General features: G+C 42.4%; 1 pseudogene; it reads left to right on the top strand.

The window, feature by feature from the left end:
- Positions 1 to 4,687: 4,687 nt before the first annotated feature.
- On the top strand, positions 4,688 to 5,981 carry LOC127670652 (leucine-rich repeat-containing protein 58-like; annotated as a pseudogene).
- Positions 5,982 to 20,482: the final 14,501 nt, after the last annotated feature.

The following is a 20,482-nucleotide window of genomic DNA, read 5'->3' on the forward strand; positions in this document are numbered from 1 at the left end:
CTTTCTTTGTTGGAACTTTGTGTGGCTTTGGTATCAGCGTAATTGTGGCTTCGTAGAAGGAATTGGGTAGTGTTCCTTCTGTTTCTATTTTGTGGAATAGTTTGAAGAGTATTGTTAGCTCTTCTTTGAAGGTCTGGTAGAATTCTGCACTGAAACCATCTGGTCCTGTGCTTTTTTTGGTTGGAAAGCTTTCTATGACTCCTTCTATTTCTTTAGGCTTTATGGGACTGTTTTGATGGTCTAGTTGGTCCTGATTTAATTTTGGTATTTGGTATCTGTCAAGGAAATTGTCCATTTCCTCCAGTTTCTCCAGTTGTGTTGAGTACAGGCTCTTGTAGTAGGATCTGATGATTTTTTGGATTTCCTCAGTTTCCGTTGTTATATCTCCCTTTTCATTTCTAAGTTTGTTATTTTGGATACTTTCTCTGTGCCCTTTGGTCAGTCTGGCTAAGGGTTTATCTATCTTGTTGATTTTCTCAAAGAACCAGCTCCTGGTTTTGTTGATTTTTTGTATGGTTCTCTTTGTTTCTACTTGATTGATTTCGGCCCTGAGTTTGATGATTTCCTGCCTTCTACTCCTCCTGGGTTAAATAGCTTCTTTTTGTTCTAGGGCTTTCAGGTGTGTCATTAAGCTGGTAATGTATGCTCTCTCCGTTTTCTTTTTGGAGGCACTCAGGGCTATGAGTTTTCCTCTTAGCACTGCTTTCATTGTGTCCCATAGATTTGGGTATGTTGTGTTTTCATTTTCATTGTGTTCTAAAAAGTCTTTAATTTCTTTCTTTATTTCTTCTTGACCAAGGTATCATTGAGTAGAGTATTGTTCAATTTCCACGTGTATGTGGGTTTTCTATTGTTTCTGTTGCTATTGAAGACCACTTTTACTCCATAGTGATCAGATAGGAGGCATGGGATTATTTCGATCTTCTTATATTTGTTGAGGTCTGTCTTGTGACCAATTATATGGTCGATTTTGGAGAAGGTACCATGAGGTGCTGAAAGAAAGGTATATTCTTTTGTTTTAGGATAGAATGTTCGATATATACCTGTTAAATCTAATTGGTCCAAAGCTTCAATTAGTTTCATTGTGTCCTTGTTTAGTTTTTGTTTTCCTGATCGGTCCATTGAGGAAAGTGCAGTGTTGAAGTCACCAACAATTATTGTGTTAGGTGCAATGTGTGCTTTGAGTTTTAATAAAGTTTCTTTTTTGAAAGAGGGTGCCCTTGCATTTGGAGCATAGATGTTCAGGATTGAGAGTTCTTCTTGTTGTAGTTTTCCTTTGACCAGCAAGAAGTGTCCCTCAGAGTCTCTTTTGATGACTTTGGGTTGAAAGTCAATTTTATCTGATATTAACATGGCTACTCCAGCTTGTTTCCTGAGACCATTTGCTTGTAAAATTGTCTTCCAGCCTTTTACTCTAAGGTAGTGTTTGTCTTTGACCCTGAGTTGTGTTTTCTGTAAGTAGCAAAATGTAGGGTCCTGTTTACGTATCCAGTCAGGTAGTCTGTGTCTTTTTATTGGGGCATTAAGTCCATTGATGTTAAGAGATTTTAAGGAATAGTGATTGTTACTTCCTATCATTTTTGACGTTATTTTTTAAATTTGATTGCTTAACTTCTTTTGGGTTTGATGAAAGGTTACTATCTTACTTTTTCCAGGGTGAAGTTTCCCTCCTTGTATTGGTGTTGTCCTCCTATTATCCATTTTAGGGCTGGGTTTGTGGATAGATATTGGGTAAACTTGGCTTTGTCGTGAAATTTCTTAGTTTCTCCATCTATTGTGATTGAGAGTTTTGCTGGATATAGTAGTTTTAGTTGGCATTTGTGTTCTCTTAGAGTCTGCATGAGATCTGCCCAGGACCTTCTAGCCTTCATAGTCTCAGGTGAAAAGTCTGCTGTGATTCTGATAGGTCTTCCTTTATATGTTACTTGGCCTTTTTCTCTTACTGCCTTCAATATTCTTTCTTTGTTTAGAACATTTGGTGTTTTGATTATTATGTGACGGGAAGTATTTCTGTTCTGGTCCAGTCTGTTTGGAGTTCTGTAGGCTTCTTGTATATTCATGGGCATCTCTCTCTTTAGGTTAGGGAAGGGTTCTTCCATAATTTTATTGAAGATATTTGCTGGCCCTTTAAGTTGTAAATCTTCACTCTCATCTATACCTATAATCCTTAGGTTTGTTCTTCTCATTGTGTCCTGGATTTCCTGGATATTTTGGGTTACAAGCTTTTTGCATTTTGCATTTTCTTTAACTGTTGAGTCCATGGTTTCTATGGAATCTTCAGCATCTGAGATTCTTTCTTCTATTTCTTGTATTCTGTTGTTGATATTTGTATCTCTGTCCCCTGATTTCTTCCCAAGGCTTTCTATCTCCAAAGTTGTCTCCCTTTGAGTTTTCTTAGTTGTTTCTACTTCTGATTTTAGATCCTGGATGGTTTTTGCTTAGCTCCTTCACTTGCTTGTTTGTGCTTTCCTGTAATTCTTTAAGAGATTTTTGTGTTTCCTCTTTCTTGACCTCAGCTTGTTTACCAAAGTTCTCTTGCATTTCTTTAAGAGATTTTTGTGTTTCGTCTTTCATGACCTCAGCCTGTTGACCAAAGTTCTCCTGTATTTCTTTAAGTGTTTTTTGCATTTCCTCCTTGTTGGCTTTTGTATTCTCCTGGATTTCTTTCAATGATTTTTGTGTTTCCCTTGCAAGGGCTTCTAACTTTTGATCCATTTTCTCCTGAATTTCTTTAAGTATGTCCTTCATGTGTTCCTGTACCAGCATCATGACCAGTGATTTTAAATCCAAATCTTGTTTTACTGGTGTGATGGGGTATCCAGGACATGCTGGTAGAGGAGAATTGGGTTCAGATGTTGCCATATTGCCTTGATTTCTGTTAGTGACGTTCCTGCGTTTGCCTTTTGCCATCTAGCTCTCACTGGTGTTACTTGGTCTTGTCAGTGCTGGACTCACTAGTGCAAGCTGCCCCTTCCCTGTTGGCCTCTGGTGCACAGCTTACACCCTGCACTGCCTGTAGACAGGGTGCTGCTGTCCAGGCTGTTCAGATCCCAAAGCAGGCACCTGAAGGCTCCCGCTGGGGCCTGCAGGTTTTACCGGAGCACACTGACATCTCCCAGCCGGCCGCCCGGAAGCCCCCGCTAGCCTCTTGATGGATCTGGAGATGTGGTGCGGCCGCCCAGGCTGATCTGAAGTGGAGAGAGTTGAGCTGAGGGCTTCTGCCTGAGGCCTTGCCCCAGATTGTGTCTGTGGACCAGATGGAGCCTGTGTGCACCCCCAGGGAGCGCCGAAGGTGTATCCTGCTGTGTCCTCCCCTGTGTTCCGCTCACTCCGCTGGGCAGCCGATTCCCCAACCAGGCTGGCACACACAAGGTTAGCCTGGCCGCCCAGTCCCTGAGTCCAGGCAAAAGCCTGGGAGGCCAAGGACCGAGCAAAGTTCCCCTAGGGCTATGACTGTTAATTGGGTCCGCCAGGTGACCCGGATGGCCGGCGTGTGCGTCCGTGCTCCCCAAAAGCACCGGGAGAGTCTGCTGTGCTAACAATCTCCTGGGCGGGTTGACACACAGATGGCCCACCAAGCCGCCCAGTTCTTGGGGTCAGTCCTGTGCCTTTTGGGGCCTAGACCCCCGTTTTGTTAGCCTCAGGCTATGCTTGTTAGCCGTCTCTGCCCTCCCGAGCACTCTGGGTCCTGTAGGCAAAATGGCGGCGCGTGCGCCGGCCAGGGCAAAAAAACCTCCTGGCTGGGTTGGCACCCCGATGGCTACCCGAACAGCCAAGGGCCTGGGTGCAGGCCAACGCCCGTCGGGCTCAGACCCCTGCGGTGTTGGCCTCGGATTATGTTTGTGTACCTCAGTCTGTCCGATCTCTGGAGTTTGAAATCAAGATGGAGGTGAGTCTCTCCTGACTGGCGGGAAGCCGAGTTCTGAAGTGGCTTCCGTGCAGCGAAAGGCTCCGCAGAACCGCAGCTGCTTGCTGCCCGGCTGGTCAGCGAAGGTCAGTGGTCGTGGGTGCAGGGCCTAACTGGACCCTGTGTCGCCTTGATTCCACCGCTGATGGCCCTTCAGCTGGATGAGCCACTGATGCACTGCTGCTGCCGCCGCCACCGCCCTTCAATTTATTTTTTTAAATATCTCTTTGCATCCTGACTGCAGCCCCCCCATCTCCTCTTCTAGTTATGATCTTACAAATCCCTCTCCCTCTATATTTCCCTCTACCCTGTGAACAGAGAAGAGGAAGACCCTCTTGGGTACCAACCTAGCCTGGGACATCTAGTCCCAGGGAAAGGCAATAGCATGGCAATTCTAAAACTTCCTTCTTTCATGATCTACTGTCTGAGAAATCGAAAGTCCCACCTCTGTCTCCCTGTCCAGTCATTTGCTACCAGCAAATTTATTTAGCATTTAGCACAATTTGGGAGGAAGGACAGTGTCTCACACGTAGACATGCAAATTCTCCTATAATTTGGGAACCCCATTAAGATAATATTAGCAATAAATCAAATCTACAACTGTATATACTTACTTGTAAGTGGATATTAGCCAAAGAGTAAAGAAGAAGGTTGAAGCTTGACTCGGCTGGCATCAGGGGTGAGCGCCTGGGCAGGGCCATGCTGCACCAATTCTGATGGGGTGGAACCCTTCAGGTTCCTGGATGCACTGCCTCATCAGGCATCCTAGGATCCCGCTGGATGGAGGAGACCGGGCTAAGGGAGGCCAAACTCAACTGGTCCATCCACAGCATGTGGGGCGCAGGCCCTGGAGTCTGAGCTGGAGGCACACACTGAGGAGTGGCCTGGCTTGCAGGAGGCACTGCTGTGGCTGCTGCTGCTGGTCGCTGCCATGGGAGCGCTGGGCGGTGGCTTCTTCCTCTGGCTCCTGGACATGAGTGGCAATGAGCTCCCAGAGCTGGGACCTGAGCTGCTGACACTGAGAGGCCAGGGCATGATGCTGGCCAGGAACAACAGGCTGGGCGGCCCAGGCTCACCGTCCAAGGGCCTGCCTGGCCCAGTTGCTGCTCTGCTGCAGCCTCCAGATGTTCATCCTCAGTGGCAACCGCTTCCAGGAGCTGCCTGCCTCCCTGCTGGAGTTGCATGTGTTTCAGACTTTCAACCTGGGCTGGGAGGCAATTAGCTGCAGAGCATCCTGGCAGAGATGGAGAACTTGCAGAGTTTATACCTTGGAGTAAACGTCATTGAAGAAATCCCACCAGAAGAATTAGCAAATCTGCCTTCTCTGAGTTACTAGGTGCTGCGTGACAAGATCCAAAGTGTGCCTACTCAGCAATCACAGTTGCATTCGCTTCGATCCTCAGTTTTCATAACTTGGTGACATACCTGCCTCGAGAGATCCGTAATCTTATTCCCTGGAAAAGTTGAGTTTACGAGAAACCCGTTGGTTGGTTGTTTTGTTAGAGATTTTACATGACCATACAACTCTTCTGGAATTAGCCTCAAGGACCATTAAGAATCGAAGTATTTTTTACACACGATGGACTTCCTGGGAGTCTTCATAGATACTTGGATTCAGCCAACAATTGTCCAAAACCCAAAGTGTGGTGGAGTCTATTTTGACTGTGGTGTCAGACAAATTAAGTTTGTGGGTTTCGCTGGGAAGTACTGTCTTCCCTCATGCACTGCGTGCTCCAGAATGCTCCTCCCACTGCACTCTGCCTCACACAACTCCACATTCCAGAGTGAGTCTGACTCAGAAGATGAAGCCAGTGCACACAGAATGCAGAAAGTTCTTCATGGTTGGGGAGCAGTGGGTATTGATAAATCACGGAGCAGAAGTGACTTAAAAAGAAACCGGGTCTTGAAGTTGATTGGATACCTGAGTGTTTTTCGTCTTGAATGTCCATGTAAGACTTTGCCATGGTGTGAAAGAAAGGTTTTGCATTTTATCTTCACATTTGGCAGGAGTGAGTCTGGTCCCGAGTTTAGATTCTTTGAGTGTAATTTATTATCAATGGCAGTTCAAAATTAAGCCGATTGACCACAATTTTCATATAAGTCTTTGAAGAAACACTAACAGCATGGTTCATTCTAAAGAGCAGTCATGTTTGCAATCAGCCAGAACAACCTCGGACAGCTGAGTTGATTAAAGAAGTCATCACAGTCGTCTTACCAGGGCTGGTAAAAAGAACCTTCTCCTTGTGTTACCCCTGGACTGTTGAAAGCCTTTCTAAACAACTAACTGGACAGTAAAGCCTATAAATTTTAATATATTTAAACCTGCTCTCGTCTTGTGTGATTGTTACTAACTTTATATAAACTAGCAGTTCCTTAATCCTAGCAAGATTATGGTAGCTTATTATAGAAATTATTTCAGAGCAACCTACAACCTGACACTGTGCAAAACACTTGGAAATATACTTTAACTAGCTGAATAATTGTATACATAATACCTGAGTTCTGAGGGCCTGGAACTCTGTAGAATGGACTGGCCTGGAACTAAGAGATCTCCCTGGAAGAACTCCCAGAGGGGACATCTTCCAGGTGGCAATTCTAGGGGTCCTCTGCCTCCCTAGTTGCTGATATTATAGGTGTACACCACCATCTGCTTCCATGGCCATCTTAACTTTATTTGTGTTAACTGCAATGATCTCTTCTAAGTAAATGTCTTTTACACTTAATGAGAGGCTAAAGCCTTGATCTGTGTATTCACCAAGAGGCAGAATAATAGTTTTGGACCGCCCAAAAATATAGATGATAGTCTAAGAACTGCTAAGTAGTCTAAGAACCTGCTATACAACATTGGACTAAATGAGGAAAAGTCGGGCATAGTTGTGCACACCTTCAGACCAGCACTTGGGAGGTAGAGGCAGAAGAACAGGACTTAAGAGTTAACCTAGGCTCCATAGTACATTTGAGGCCAGCCTGGGCTACATACATGAAAACTTGTCTCAAGGTGGAAGGGGGCAGATTTTAACCACCACGTGTGTCTCCTTTGTTCCTCTTGTTTACTAAGCCAAGACTTCCTCTACATTTAAAAGAAAAACTACAACTACATAAGTCAGAGTGTAGCAGAGCCTATTATGTTGGTCCTCAGTAGAGGAGTTCACAGAGCCAGCAACCACGGAACACCGAAGAAAGCATTGAGAGAACATTAAATACATTGTATCCCTAAGGTGGGGAAGAAAAATAGTAACACAAAGTGTTGTCATCGGAAATTAATAAATTTTACTAACTGGTTGATTAGGAATAAAATACTAAAAGTATAAGCTAACATTAAAAAGCATGAAACTGTCACTGATGATCATTAACTGACCTGTAACTGGAAGTCTAGTTGGTAAGTGCCAAAAGCAGTTTCAGATTGCAGTGGGGCATCAGGTCATCTCTTGAAGAATGCTTTATTAGAAGCCAACTGTATGCAGAATCCTTGCATATTACATTTCTTTATTTTTATTTTTATTTTATTCGATATATTTTTTTAATTTATATTTCAATTGATTTCCTCTTTTCTGGTCCCCCAATCCCCGAAAGTCATATAAGCCCCATTCCATCCCCTGTTCTCCCACCCACCATTTCCCACTTCCCTGTTCTGGTTTTGCCTTATACTGCTACACTGAGTCTTTCCAGAACCAGGGGCCACTCCTCCATTCTTCTTGAACCTCATTTGATGTGTGGATTATGTTTTGGGTATTCCAGTTTTCCAGGCTAATATCCACTTATTAGTGAGTGCATACCATGATTGATCTTTTGAGACTGGGTTACCTCACTTAGTATGATGTTCTCTAGCTCCATCCATTTGCCTAAGAATTTCATGAATTCCTTGTTTCTAATGGCTGAATAGTACTCCACTGTGTATATATACCACATTTTTTGCATCCATTCTTCTGTTCAGGGATACCTGGGTTCTTTCCAGCTTCTGGCTATTATAAATAGGGCTGCTATGAACATAGTGGAACATATGTCCTTATTACATGCTGGGGAATCCTCTGGGTATATGCCCAGGAGTGGTATAGCAGGATCTTTCGGAAGTGACGCGCCCAGTTTTCTGAGGAACTGCCAGACTGATTTCCAGAGTGGTTGTACCAATTTGCAACCCCACCAGCAGTGGAGGAGTGTTCCTCTTTCTCCACATCCTCACCAACACCTGCTGTCTCCTGAGTTTTTAATCTTAGCCATTCTGACTGGTGAAAGGTGAAATCTCAGGGGTGTTTTGATTTGCATTTCCCTGATGACTAATGAATTTGAACATTTTTTAAGATCCTTCTCTGCCATCCGAAGTTCTTCAGGTGAGAATTCAACTCTGTACCCCATTTTTAATAGGGTTATTTGGTTTTCTGGGGTCTAACTTCTTGAGTTCTTTGTATATATTGGATATTAGCCCTCTAGCTGATGTCGGGTTGGTGAAGATCTTTTCCAAATTTGTTGGTTGCCGATTTTCCTTTTGATGGTGTCCTTTGCTTTACAGAAACTTTGTAATTTTATGAGGTCCCATTTGTCAATTCCTGATCTTAGAGCATACGCTACTGGTGTTCTGTTCAGGAACTTTCCCACTGTCAGGAACTTTCCCGCTGTACCGATGTTCTCAAGAGTCTTCCCCAGTTTCTTTTCTATTAGCTTCAGAGTGTCTGGCTTTATGTGGAGGTCCTTGATCCATTTGGAGTTGAGCTTAGTACAAGGAGACAAGGACGGATCAATTCGCATTCTTCTGCATGCTGACCTCCAGTTGAACCAGCATCATTTGTTGAAAAGGCTATCTTTTTTCCATTGGATGTTTTCAGCCCCTTTGTCGAGGATCAAGTGGCCATAGGTGTGTGGGTTCATTTCTGGATCTTCAATCCTGTTCCATTGATCTGCCTGCCAGTCACTGTACCAATACCACGCAGTTTTTAAGACTACTGCTCTGAAGTATTGCTTGAGGTCAGGGATACTGATTCCCCCAGAATTTCTTTTGTTGTTGAGAATAGTTTTAGATATCCTGGGTTTTTTTTTGTTATTCCAGATGAATTTGATAATTGCTCTTTCTAACTCTATGAAGAATTGAGCTGGGATTTTGATGGGTATTGCGTTGAATTTGTATATTGCTTTTGGCAAAATGGCCATTTTAACTATATTAATCCTGCCGATCCATGAGCATGGGAGGTTTTTCCCTTTTTTGAGGTCTTCTTCCATTTCCTTCTTCAGAGACTTGAAGTTCTTGTCATATAGATCTTTCACATGTTTGGTAAGACTCACCCCAAGGTACTTTATACTGTTTGTGGCTATTGTGAAGGGTGTCAGTTCCCTAATTTCTTTCTCAGCCTGCTTATCCTTTGAGTATAGGAAGGGTACTGATTTGCTTCAGTTGATATTATAACCTGGGCATATACCCAAAGGATTCCCCAGCATGCAATAAAGACACATGCTCCAGTATGTTCATAGCAGCCTTATTTATTTTTTCTTCTTTTTTTATTATTCGATAAATTTTTTATTTACATTTCAAATGATTTCCCCTTTTCTATCCCTCCATTCCCCGAAAGTCCCGTAAGCCCCCTTCTCTCCCCTGTCCTCCCACCCACCCCTTCCCACTTCCCCATTCTGGTTTTGCCGAATACTGCTTCACTGAGTCTTTCCAGAACAAGGGGCCAATCCTCCTTTCTTCTTGTACCTCATTTGATGTGTGGATTATGTTTTGGGTATTCCAGTTTTCTAGGTTAATATCCACTTATTAGTGAGTGCATACCATGATTCACCTTTTGAGTCTGGGTTACCTCACTTAGTATGATGTTCACTAGCTCCATTCATTTGCCTAAGAATTTCATGAATTCATTGTTTCTAATGGCTGAATAGTACTCCATTGTGTAGATATACCACATTTTTTTGCATCCACTCTTCTGTTGAGGGATTCCTGGGTTCTTTCCAGCATCTGGCAATTATAAATAGGGCTGCTATGAACATAGTAGAGCATGTATCCTTATTACATGGTGGGGAATCCTCTGGGTATATGCCCAGGAGTGGTATAGCAGGATCTTCCGGAAGTGAGGTGCCCAGTTTTCAGAGGAACCGCCAGACTGATTTCCAGAGTGGTTGTACCAATTTGTAACCCCACCAGCAGTGGAGGAGTGTTCCTCTTTCTCCACACCCTCTCCAACACCTGCTGTCTCCTGAATTTTTAATCTTAGCCATTCTGACTGGTGTAAGATGAAATCTCAGGGTTGGTTTGATGTGCATTTCCCTAATGACTAATGAAGTTGAGCATTTTTTAAGATGCTTCTCTGCCATCCGAAGTTCTTCAGGTGAGAATTCTTTGTGTAACACTGTACCCCATTTTTTAATAGGGTTGTTTGGTTTTCTGGAGTCTAACTTCTTGAGTTCTTTATATATATTGGATATTAGCCCTCTCTCTGATGTAGGATTGGTGAAGACCTTTTCCCAATTAGTTGGTTGCCGATTTGTCCTCTTGTTGGTGTCCTTTGCCTTACAGAAACTTTGTAATTTTATGAGGTCTCATTTGTCAATTCTTGATCTTAGAGCATATGCTATTGGTGTTCTGTTCAGAAACTTTCTCCTTGTACCGATGTCCTCAAGGGTCTTCCCCAGTTTCTTTTCTATTAGCTTCAGAGTGTCTGGCTTTATGTGGAGGTCCTTGATCCATTTGGATTTGAGCTTAGTACAAGGAGACAAGGATGGATCAAATTTGCATTCTTCTGCATGCTGACCTCCAGTTGAACCAGCACCATTTGTTGAAAAGGCTATCTTTTTTTCCATTGGATTTTTTCACCTCTTTGTCGAGGATCAAGTGGCCATAGGGGTGTGGGTTCATTTCTGGATTTTCAATCCTGTTACATTGATCCTCCTGCCTGTCACTGTACCAATACCATGCAGTTTTTAACACTATTCCTCTGTAGTATTGCTTGAGGTAAGGGATACTGATTCCCCCAGACTTTCTTTGGTGCTGAGAATAGGTTTAGCTATCATGGGTTTTTTGTTATTCCAGATGAATTTGATAATTGCTCTTTCTAACTCTGTGAAGAATTGTGTTTGGATTTTGATGGGTATTGCATTGAATCTGTATATTGCTTTTGGCAAAATGGCCATTTTAACTATATTGATTCTACCGATCCATGAGCATGGGAGGTTTTTCCATTTTTTGAGGTTTTCTTCCATTTCCTTCTTCAGAGTCTTGAAGTTCTTGTCATACAGATCTTTCACATGTTTGGTAAGAGTCACACCAAGATACTTTATACTGTTTGTGGCTATTGTAAAGGGGTCATTTCCCTAATTTCTTTCTCAGCCTGCTTATCCTTTGAATATAGGAAGGCCACTGATTTGCTTGAGTTGATTTTATAACCTGCCACTTTGCTGAAGTTGTTTATCATCTGTAGGATCTGTCTAGTGGAGTTTTTTGGGTCACTTAGGTAGACTATCATGTCGTCTGCAAATAATGATAGTTAGACTTCTTCCTTTCCAATTTGTATCCCTTTGACCTCCTTATGTTGTCGAATTGCCCGAGCTAGTACCTCAAGTACAATATTGAAAAGATAAGGAGAAAGGGGGCAGCCTGTCTAGTCCCTGATTTTAGTGGGATTGCTTCAAGATTCTCTCCATTTAGTTTGATGCTGGCTACTGGTTTGCTGTATATTGCTTTTACTATGTTTAGGTATGGGCCTTGAATTCCTGTTCTTTCCAAGACTTTAAGCATGAAAGGATGCTGAATTTTGTCAAATGCCTCTTCAACATCCAATGAAATGACCATGTGGTTTCTTTTTGAGTTTGTTTATGTAGTGGATTGCATTGATGGATTTCCGTATATTGTACCAACCCTGCATTCCCGGGATAAAGCCTACTTGATCAGGGTAGATGGTCGTTTTGATGTGTTCTTGCATTCGGTTGGCAAGAATTTTATTGAGTATTTTTGCATCGATGTTCATAAAGGAAATTGGTCTGAAGTTCTCTTTCTTTGTTGGATCTTTGTGTGGTTTTGGTATCAGTGTAATTGTGGCTTCATAGAAGGAATTGGGTAGTGTTCCTTCTGTTTCTATTTTGTGGAATAATTTGAAGAGTATTGGTGTTAACTCTTCTTTGAAGGTCTGATAGAATTCTACACTGAAACCATCTGGTTCTGTGCTTTTTTTGGTTGGAAGACTTTCTATAACTCTTTCTATTCCTTTAGGCATTATTGGACTGTTTAGATGATCTATTTGGTCCTGATTTAATTTTGGTATTTGGTATCTGTCAAGGAAATTGTCCATTTCCTCCAGATTCTCCAGTTGTGTTGAGTATAGGCTCTTGTAGTAGGATCTGATTATTTTTTTGGATTTCCTCAGTTTCCATTGTTATATCTCCCTTTTCATTTCTAAGTTTGTTAATTTGGATATTTTCTCTGTGCCCTTTGGTCAGTCTGGCTAAGGATTTATCTATCTTGTTGATTTTCTCAAAGAACCAGCTCCTGGTTTTGTTGATTCTTTGTATATTTCTCTTTGTTTGTACTTGACTGATTTTGGCCCTGAGTTTGATGATTTCCTGCCTTCTACTCCTCCTGGGTGAAATAGCTTCTTTTTGTTCCAGGGCTTTCAGGTGTGTCATTAAGCTGGTAATGTATGCTCTCTCCATTTTCTTTTTGGAGGCACTCAGGGCTATGAGTTTTCCTTTTAGCTTTGCTTTCATTGTGTCCCATAGGTTTGGGTATGTTGTGTCTTCATTTTCATTGTGTTCTAAAAAGTCTTTAAATTCTTTTATTTCTTCCTTGGCCAAGGTATCATTGAGTAGAATATTGTTCAGTTTCCACATGCATGTGGGTTTTCTGTTGTTTTTGTTGCTATTGAAGACCACTTTTACTCCATAGTGATCTGATAGGAGGCATGGGATTAGTTTGATCTTCTTATATTTGTTGAGGTCTGTCTTGTGACCAATTATATGGTCGATTTTGGAGAAGGTACCATGAGGTGCTGAGAAAAAGGTATAGTCTTTTGCTTTAGGATAGAATGTTCTATATATATCTGTTAAATCTAATTGGTCCAAAGCTTCAATTAGTTTAATTGTGTCCCTGTTTAGTTTCTGTTTTCCTGATCGGTCCGTTGAGGAAAATGCAGTGTTGAAGTCACCCACAATTATTGTGTTAGGTGCAATGTGTGCTTTGAGCTTTAATAAAGTTTCTTTTATGAAAGAGGGTGCCCTAGCATTTGGAGCATAGATGTTCAGGATTGAGAATTCTTCTTGTTCTACTTTTTCTTTGACCAGCAAGACGTGTGCCTCAGAGTCTCTTTTGATGACTTTGGGTTGAAAGTCAATTTTATCTGATATTAAAATGGCTACTCCAACTTGTTTCCTGAGACCATTTGCTTGTAAAATTGTCTTCCAGCCTTTTACTCTAAGGTAATGTGTGTCTTTGACCCTGAGGTGTGTTTCCTGTAAGCAGCAAAATGTAGGGTCCTGTTTACGTATCCATTCAGTTAGTCTGTGTCTTTTTATTGGGGCATTAAGTCCATTGATGTTAAGAGATATTAAGGAATGGTGATTGTTACTTACTGTCATTTTTGACGTTATTTTTTTAAATTTGATTGCTTAACTTCTTTTGGGTTTGATAAAAGGTTACTATCTTGCTTTCTCCAGGGTAACGTTTCCCTCCTTTTATTGGTGTTTTCCTCCTATTATCCTTTGTAGGCTGGGTTTGTGGATAGATATTGGGTAAACTTGGTTTTGTCATGGAATATCTTAGTTTCTCCCTCTACGGTCAGTGAGAGTTTTGCTGGATATAGTAGTTTTGGCTGGCATTTGTGTTCTCTTAGAGTCTGCATGAGATCTGCCCAGGACCTTCTAGCCTTCATAGTCTCAGGTGAAAAGTCTGCTGTGATTTTGATAGGTCTTCCTTTATATGTTACTTGGCCTTTTTCTCTTACTGCCTTTAATATTCTTTATTTAGAAGTATGTCCTTCATGTGTTCCTTACCAGCCTCATGACCAGTGATTTTAAATCCAAATCTTGTTTTACTGGTGTGATGGGGTATCCAGGACATGCTTGTAGAGGAGAATTGGGTTCAGATGTAGCCATATTGCCTTGATTTCTGTTAGTGACGTTCCTGCGTTTGCCTTTTGCCATCTAGTTCTCACTGGTGTTAGTTGGTCTTGTCAATGCTGGACTCACCAGTGCAAGCTGCCCCTTCCCAGGTGGCCTCTGTTGCACAGCATACCTCCTGCACTGCCTGGAGACAGAGTGCTGTTGCCCAGGCTGTTCACATCCCGAAGCAGACACCTGAAGGCTCCCACTGGGGCCCACTGGATTCACCAGAGCACACCGACTTCTCCCCGCTGTCTGCCCGGAAGCCCCTCTTAGCAGCCTTATTTATAATAGCTAGAAGCTGGAAAGAACCCGATGTTCCTCAAAGGAGGAATGGGTACAGAAAATGTGGTATATTTACACAATGGAATACTACTCAGCAATTAGAAACAATGAATTCACAAAATTTTTAGGCAAATAATTTGATCTGGAAAATATCCTAAGTGAGGTATCCCAATCACAAAAGAATACACATGGAATGAAATCTCTGATAAGTGCATATTAATTAGCCCAGAAGCTCTGAATTCGCAAGGCACAAATCGCATAACAAATGACTCCCATGAAGAAGTATGGAGAGGGTCCTGATCCTGGAAAGGATTGATACAGCATTGGAGGGGAATATAAGGACAGAGAAAAAGGAGGAAGGTGATTGGAGAATGGGTAGAGAGAAAAGGTTTATGGGACATATGGGGAGGGGGATCTGCGAAAGGGGAAATCATTTGGAATGTAAACAAAGAATATAGAAAATAAAAATATTAAAATGAAAAAAAAGAAAAGTAAATGAAGACTATATTCAGTAAAAATAAATAAATATTCAGACATTAAAAAAATATATGGCAAGGTGGCGGCGGCGGCGGCGGCAGCGGCGGCAGCAGTAGCTGGTCCAGCTGAAGGGCCATCAGCAATGGAACCAAGGCGACACAGGGTCCAGTTAGGCCCTGCGCCCACGACCACTGACCTTCGCTGACCAGCCAGGCGGCAAGCAGCTGCAGTTCTGCGGAGCCTTTCGCTGCACGGAAGCCACTTCAGAACTCGGCTTCCCGCCAGTCAGGAGAGACTCACCTCCATCTTGATTCCGGGCTCCAGAGATCGGACAGACTGAGGTACACAAACATAATCCTAGGCCCAACACCGCAGGGGTCTGAGCCTGACGGGCGTTGGCCTGCACCCAGGCCCTGGGCTGTTCGAGTGGCCATCGGGGCGCCAACCCAGCCAGGAGTTTTTTTTGCCCTGGCCGGCGCTCGTGCCGCCATTTTGCCTACAGGACCCAGAGTGCTCGGGAGGGCAGAGACTGCTAACAAGCGTAGCCTGAGGCTAACAAAACGGGGGTCTAGGCCCCAAAAGGCACAGGACTGACCCCAAGAACTGGGAGGCTTGGTGGGTCATCTGTGTGTCAACCCGCCCAGGAGGTTATTAGCACAACAGACTCTCCCGGTGCTTTCGGGGAGCGCGGACACACACGCCCGCCATCCAGGTCACCTGGCAGACCCAATTAACAGTCATAGCTCTAGGGGAACTTTGCTCGGACCTTGGCCTCCCAGGCTTTTGCCTGGACTCAGGGCCTGGGCGACAAGGCTAACCTAGGGTGCGCCAGCACGGTTGGGGAAATCAGATGCCCAGCGGAGTGAGCGGAACACAGGGGAGGTCACAGCAGCATACACCTTCGGAGCTGCCTGGGGGTGCACACGGGTTCCATCTGGTCCACAGACACAATCTGGGGCAAGGCCTCAGGCAGAAGCCCTCAGCTCAACTCTCTCCGCTTCAGATCAGCCTGGGCGGCCGCACCACATCTCCAGGTCCCTCAAGAGGCTAGTGGGGGCTTCCGGGCGGCCAGCTGGGAGAAGTCGGTGTGCTCCAATAAATCCTGCGGGCCCCAGCGGGAGCCTTCAGGTGCCTGCTTCGGGATCTGAACAGCCTGGACAGCAGCACCCTGTCTACAGGCAGTGCAGGGTGTAAGCTGTGCACCAGAGGCCAACGGAGAAGGGGCAGCTTGCACTGGTGAGTCCAGCACTGACAAGACCAAGTAACACCAGTGAGAGCTAGATGGCAAAAGGCAAACGCAGGAACGTCACTAACAGAAATCAAGGCAATATGGCAACATCTGAACCCAATTCTCCTCTACCAGCATGTCCTGGATACCCCATCACACCAGTAAAACAAGATTTGGATTTAAAATCACTGGTCGTGATGCTGGTACAGGAACACATGAAGGACATACTTAAAGAAATTCAGGAGAAAATGGATGAAAAGTTAGAAGCCCTTGCAAGGGAAACACAAAAATCATTGAAAGAAATCCAGGAGAATACAAAAGCCAACAAGGAGGAAATGCAAAAAACACTTAAAGAAATACAGGAGAACTTTGGTCAACAGGCTGAGGTCATGAAAGACGAAACACAAAAATCTCTTAAAGAAATACAGGAGAACTCTGGTCAACAGGCTGAGGTCATGAAAGAAAAAACACAAAAATCTCTTAAAGAATTACAGGAAAGCACAAACAAGCAAGTGAAGGAGCTAAGCAAAACCATCCAGGATCTAAAATCAGAAGTAGAAACAACTAAGAAATCTCAAAAGGAGACAACTTTGGAGATAGAAAACCTTGGGAAGAAATCAGGGGACAGAGATACAAACATCAACAACAGAATACAAGAGATAGAGGAAAGAATCTCAGATGCTGAAGATACCATAGAAACCATGGACTCAACAGTTAAAGAAAATGCAAAATTCAAAAAGCTTGTAACCCAAAATATCCAGGAAATCCAGGACACAATGAGAAGACCAAACCTAAGGATTATAGGCATAGATGAGAGTGAAGATTTACAACTTAAAGGGCCAGCAAATATCTTCAATAAAATTATGGAAGAAAACTTCCCTAACCTAAAGAGAGAGATGCCCATGAATATACCAGAAGCCTACAGAACTCCAAACAGACTGGACCAGAACAGAAATACTTCCTGTCACATAATAATCAAAACACCAAATGTTCTAAACAAAGAAAGAATATTAAAGGCAGTAAGAGAAAAAGGTCAAGTAACATATAAAGGAAGACCTATCAGAATCACAGCAGACTTTTCACCTGAGACTATGAAGGCTAGAAGGTCCTGGGCAGATCTCATGCAGACTCTAAGAGAACACAAATGCCAACCAAAACTACTATATCCAGCAAAACTCTCAATCACCATAGATGGAGAAACTAAGATATTTCACGACAAAACCAAGTTTACCCAATATCTATCCACAAACCCAGCCCTAAAAAGGATAATAGGAGGACAACACCAATACAAGGAGGGAAACTTCACCCTGATAAAAGCAAGATAGTAACCTTTCATCAAACCCAAAAGAAGTTAAGCAATAAAATTTAAAGAATAACGTCAAAAATGATAGGAAGTAACAATCACTATTCCTTAATATCTCTTAACATCAATGGACTCAATGCCCCAATAAAAAGACACAGACTAACTGACTGGATACATAAACAGGACCCTACATTTTGCTGCTTACAGGAAACACACCTCAGGGTCAAAGACAAACACTACCTTAGAGTAAAAGGCTGGAAGACAATTTTACAAGCAAATGGTCTCAGGAAACAAGCTGGAGTAGCCATTTTAATATCAGATAAAATTGACTTTCAACCCAAAGTCATCAAAAGAGACTCTGAGGGACACTTCTTGCTGGTCAAAGGAAAAATACAACAAGAATAACTCTCAATCCTGAACATCTATGCTCCAAATGCAAGGGCACCCTCTTTCATAAAAGAAACTTTATTAAAACTCAAAGCACACATTGCACCTAACACAATAATTGTGGGTGACTTCAACACTGCACTTTCCTCAATGGACCGATCAGGAATACAGAAACTAAACAAGGACACAATGAAACTAATTGAACCTTTGGACCAATTAGATTTAACTGATATATATAGAACATTCTATCCTAAAACAAAAGAATATACCTTTTTTTCAGCACCTCATAGTACCTTCTCCAAAATCGACCATATAATTGGTCACAAGACAGACCTCAACAAATATAAGAAGATCGAACAAATCCCATGCCTCCTATCTGATCACTATGGAGTAAAAGTGGTCTTCAATAGCAACAGAAACAATAGAAAACCCACATACACATGGAAATTGAACAATACTCTACTCAATGATACCTTGGTCAAGGAAGAAATAAAGAAAGAAATTAAAGACTTTTTAGAACTTAATGAAAATGAAAACACAACATACCCAAATCTATGGGACACAATGAAAGCAGAACTAAGAGGAAAACTCATAGCCCTGAGTGCCTCCAAAAAGAAAATGGATAGAGCATACATTACCAACTTAATGACACACCTGAAAGCCCTAGAACAAAAAGAAGCTATTTCACCCAGGAGGAGTAGAAGGCAGGAAATCATCAAACTCAGTGCCGAAATCAATCAAGTAGAAACAAAGAGAACCATACAAAAAATCAACAAAACCAGGAGCTGGTTCTTTGAGAAAATCAACAAGATAGATAAACCCTTAGCCAGACTGACCAAAGGGCACAGAGAAAGTATCCAAATTAACAAACTTAGAAATGAAAAGGGAGATATAACAACGGACACTGAGGAAATCCAAAAAATCATCAGATCCTACTACAAGAGCCTGTACTCAACACAACTCTAGAATCTGGAGGAAATGGACAATTTCCTTGACAGATACCAAATACCAAAATTATATCAGGACAAACTAGACCATCTGAGCAGTCCCATAAAGCCTAAAGAAATAGAAGGAGTCATAGAAAGTCTTCCACCCAAAAAAAGTACAGGACCAGATGGTTTCAGTGCAGAATTCTACCAGACCTTCAAAGAAGAGTTAACACCAATGTTCTTCAAAATATTCCACAAAATAGAAACAAAAGGAACACTACCCAATTCCTTCTACGAAGTCACAATTACGCTGATACCAAAGCCACACAAAGATCCAACAAAGAAAGAGAACTTCAGTCCAATTTCCCTTATGAACATCGATGCAAAAATACTCAATAAAATTCTTGCCAACCGAATCCAAGAACACATCAAAATGATCATCCACCATGATCAAGTAGGCTTTATCCCGGGAATGCAGGGCTGGTTCAATATACGGAAATCCATCAATACAATCCACTACATAAACAAACTCAAAGATCAAAACCACATGGTCATTTCATTGGATGCTGAAAAAGCATTTGACAAAATTCAGCATCCTTTCTTGCTTAAAGTCTTGGAGAGAACAGGAATTCAAGGCCCATACCTAAACATAGTAAAAGCAATATACAGCAAACCGGTAGCCAGCATCAAACTAAATGGAGAGAAACTTGAAGCAATTCCACTGAAATCAGGGAACAGACAAGGCTGCCCCCTTTCTCCTTATCTTTTCTATATTGTATTTGAGGTAATAGCTCGGGCAATTCGACAACATAAGGAGGTCAAAGGGATACAAATTGGAAAGGAGGAAATCAAACTATCATTATTTGCAGACAACATGATAGTCTACCTAAGTGACCCAAAAAATTCCACTAGAGAGCTCCTACAGCTGATAAACAACTTCAGCAAAGTGGCAGGTTATAAAATCAACTCAAGCAAATCAGTGGCCTTCCTATACTCAAAGGATAAGCAGGCTGAGAAAGAAATTAGGGAAATGACCCCCTTCACAATAGCCACAAACAGTATAAATTATCTTGGGTTGACTCTTACCAAACATGTGAAAGATCTGTATGACAAGAACTTCAAGACTCTGAAGAAGGAAATGGAAGAAGACCTCAAAAAATGGGAAAACCTCCCATGCTCATGGATTGGTAGAATCAATATAGTTAAAATGGCCATTTTGCCTAAAGCACTATACAGATTCAATGCAATACCCATCAAAATCCCAACTCAATTCTTCACAGAGTTAGAAAGAGCAATTATCAAATTCATCTGGAACAACAAAAAATGCAGGATAGCTAAAACTATTCTCAGCAACAAAAGAAAATCTGGGGGAATCAGTATCCCTGACCTCAAGCAATACTACAGAGCAATAGTGTTAAAAACTGCATGGTATTGGTACAGTGACAGGCAAGAGGATCAATGGAACAGGATTGAAGATCCAGAAATGAACCCACACACCTATGGCCACTTGATCCTCGACAAAGAGGCTGAAAACATCCAATGGAAAAAAGATAGCCTTTTCAACAAATGTTGCTGATTCAACTGGTGGTCAGCATGCAGAAGAATGCGAATTGATCCATCCTTGTCTCCTTGTACTAAGCTCAAATCCAAATGGATCAAGGACCTCCACATAAAGCCAGACACTCTGAAGCTACTAGAAAAGAAACTGGGCAAGACCCTTGAGGACATCGGTACAGGGAGAAAGTTTCTGAACAGAACACCAATAGCGTATGCTCTAAGAGCAAGAATTGACAAATGGGACCTCATAATGTTACAGAGTTTCTGTAAGGCAAAGGACACCATCAAGAGGACAGATCGGCAACCAACAAATTGGGAAAAAGATCTTCACCAAT

This window comes from Apodemus sylvaticus, chromosome 20, assembly GCF_947179515.1.
Source record: "Apodemus sylvaticus chromosome 20, mApoSyl1.1, whole genome shotgun sequence".
Taxonomy (NCBI): Eukaryota; Metazoa; Chordata; class Mammalia; order Rodentia; family Muridae; genus Apodemus; species Apodemus sylvaticus.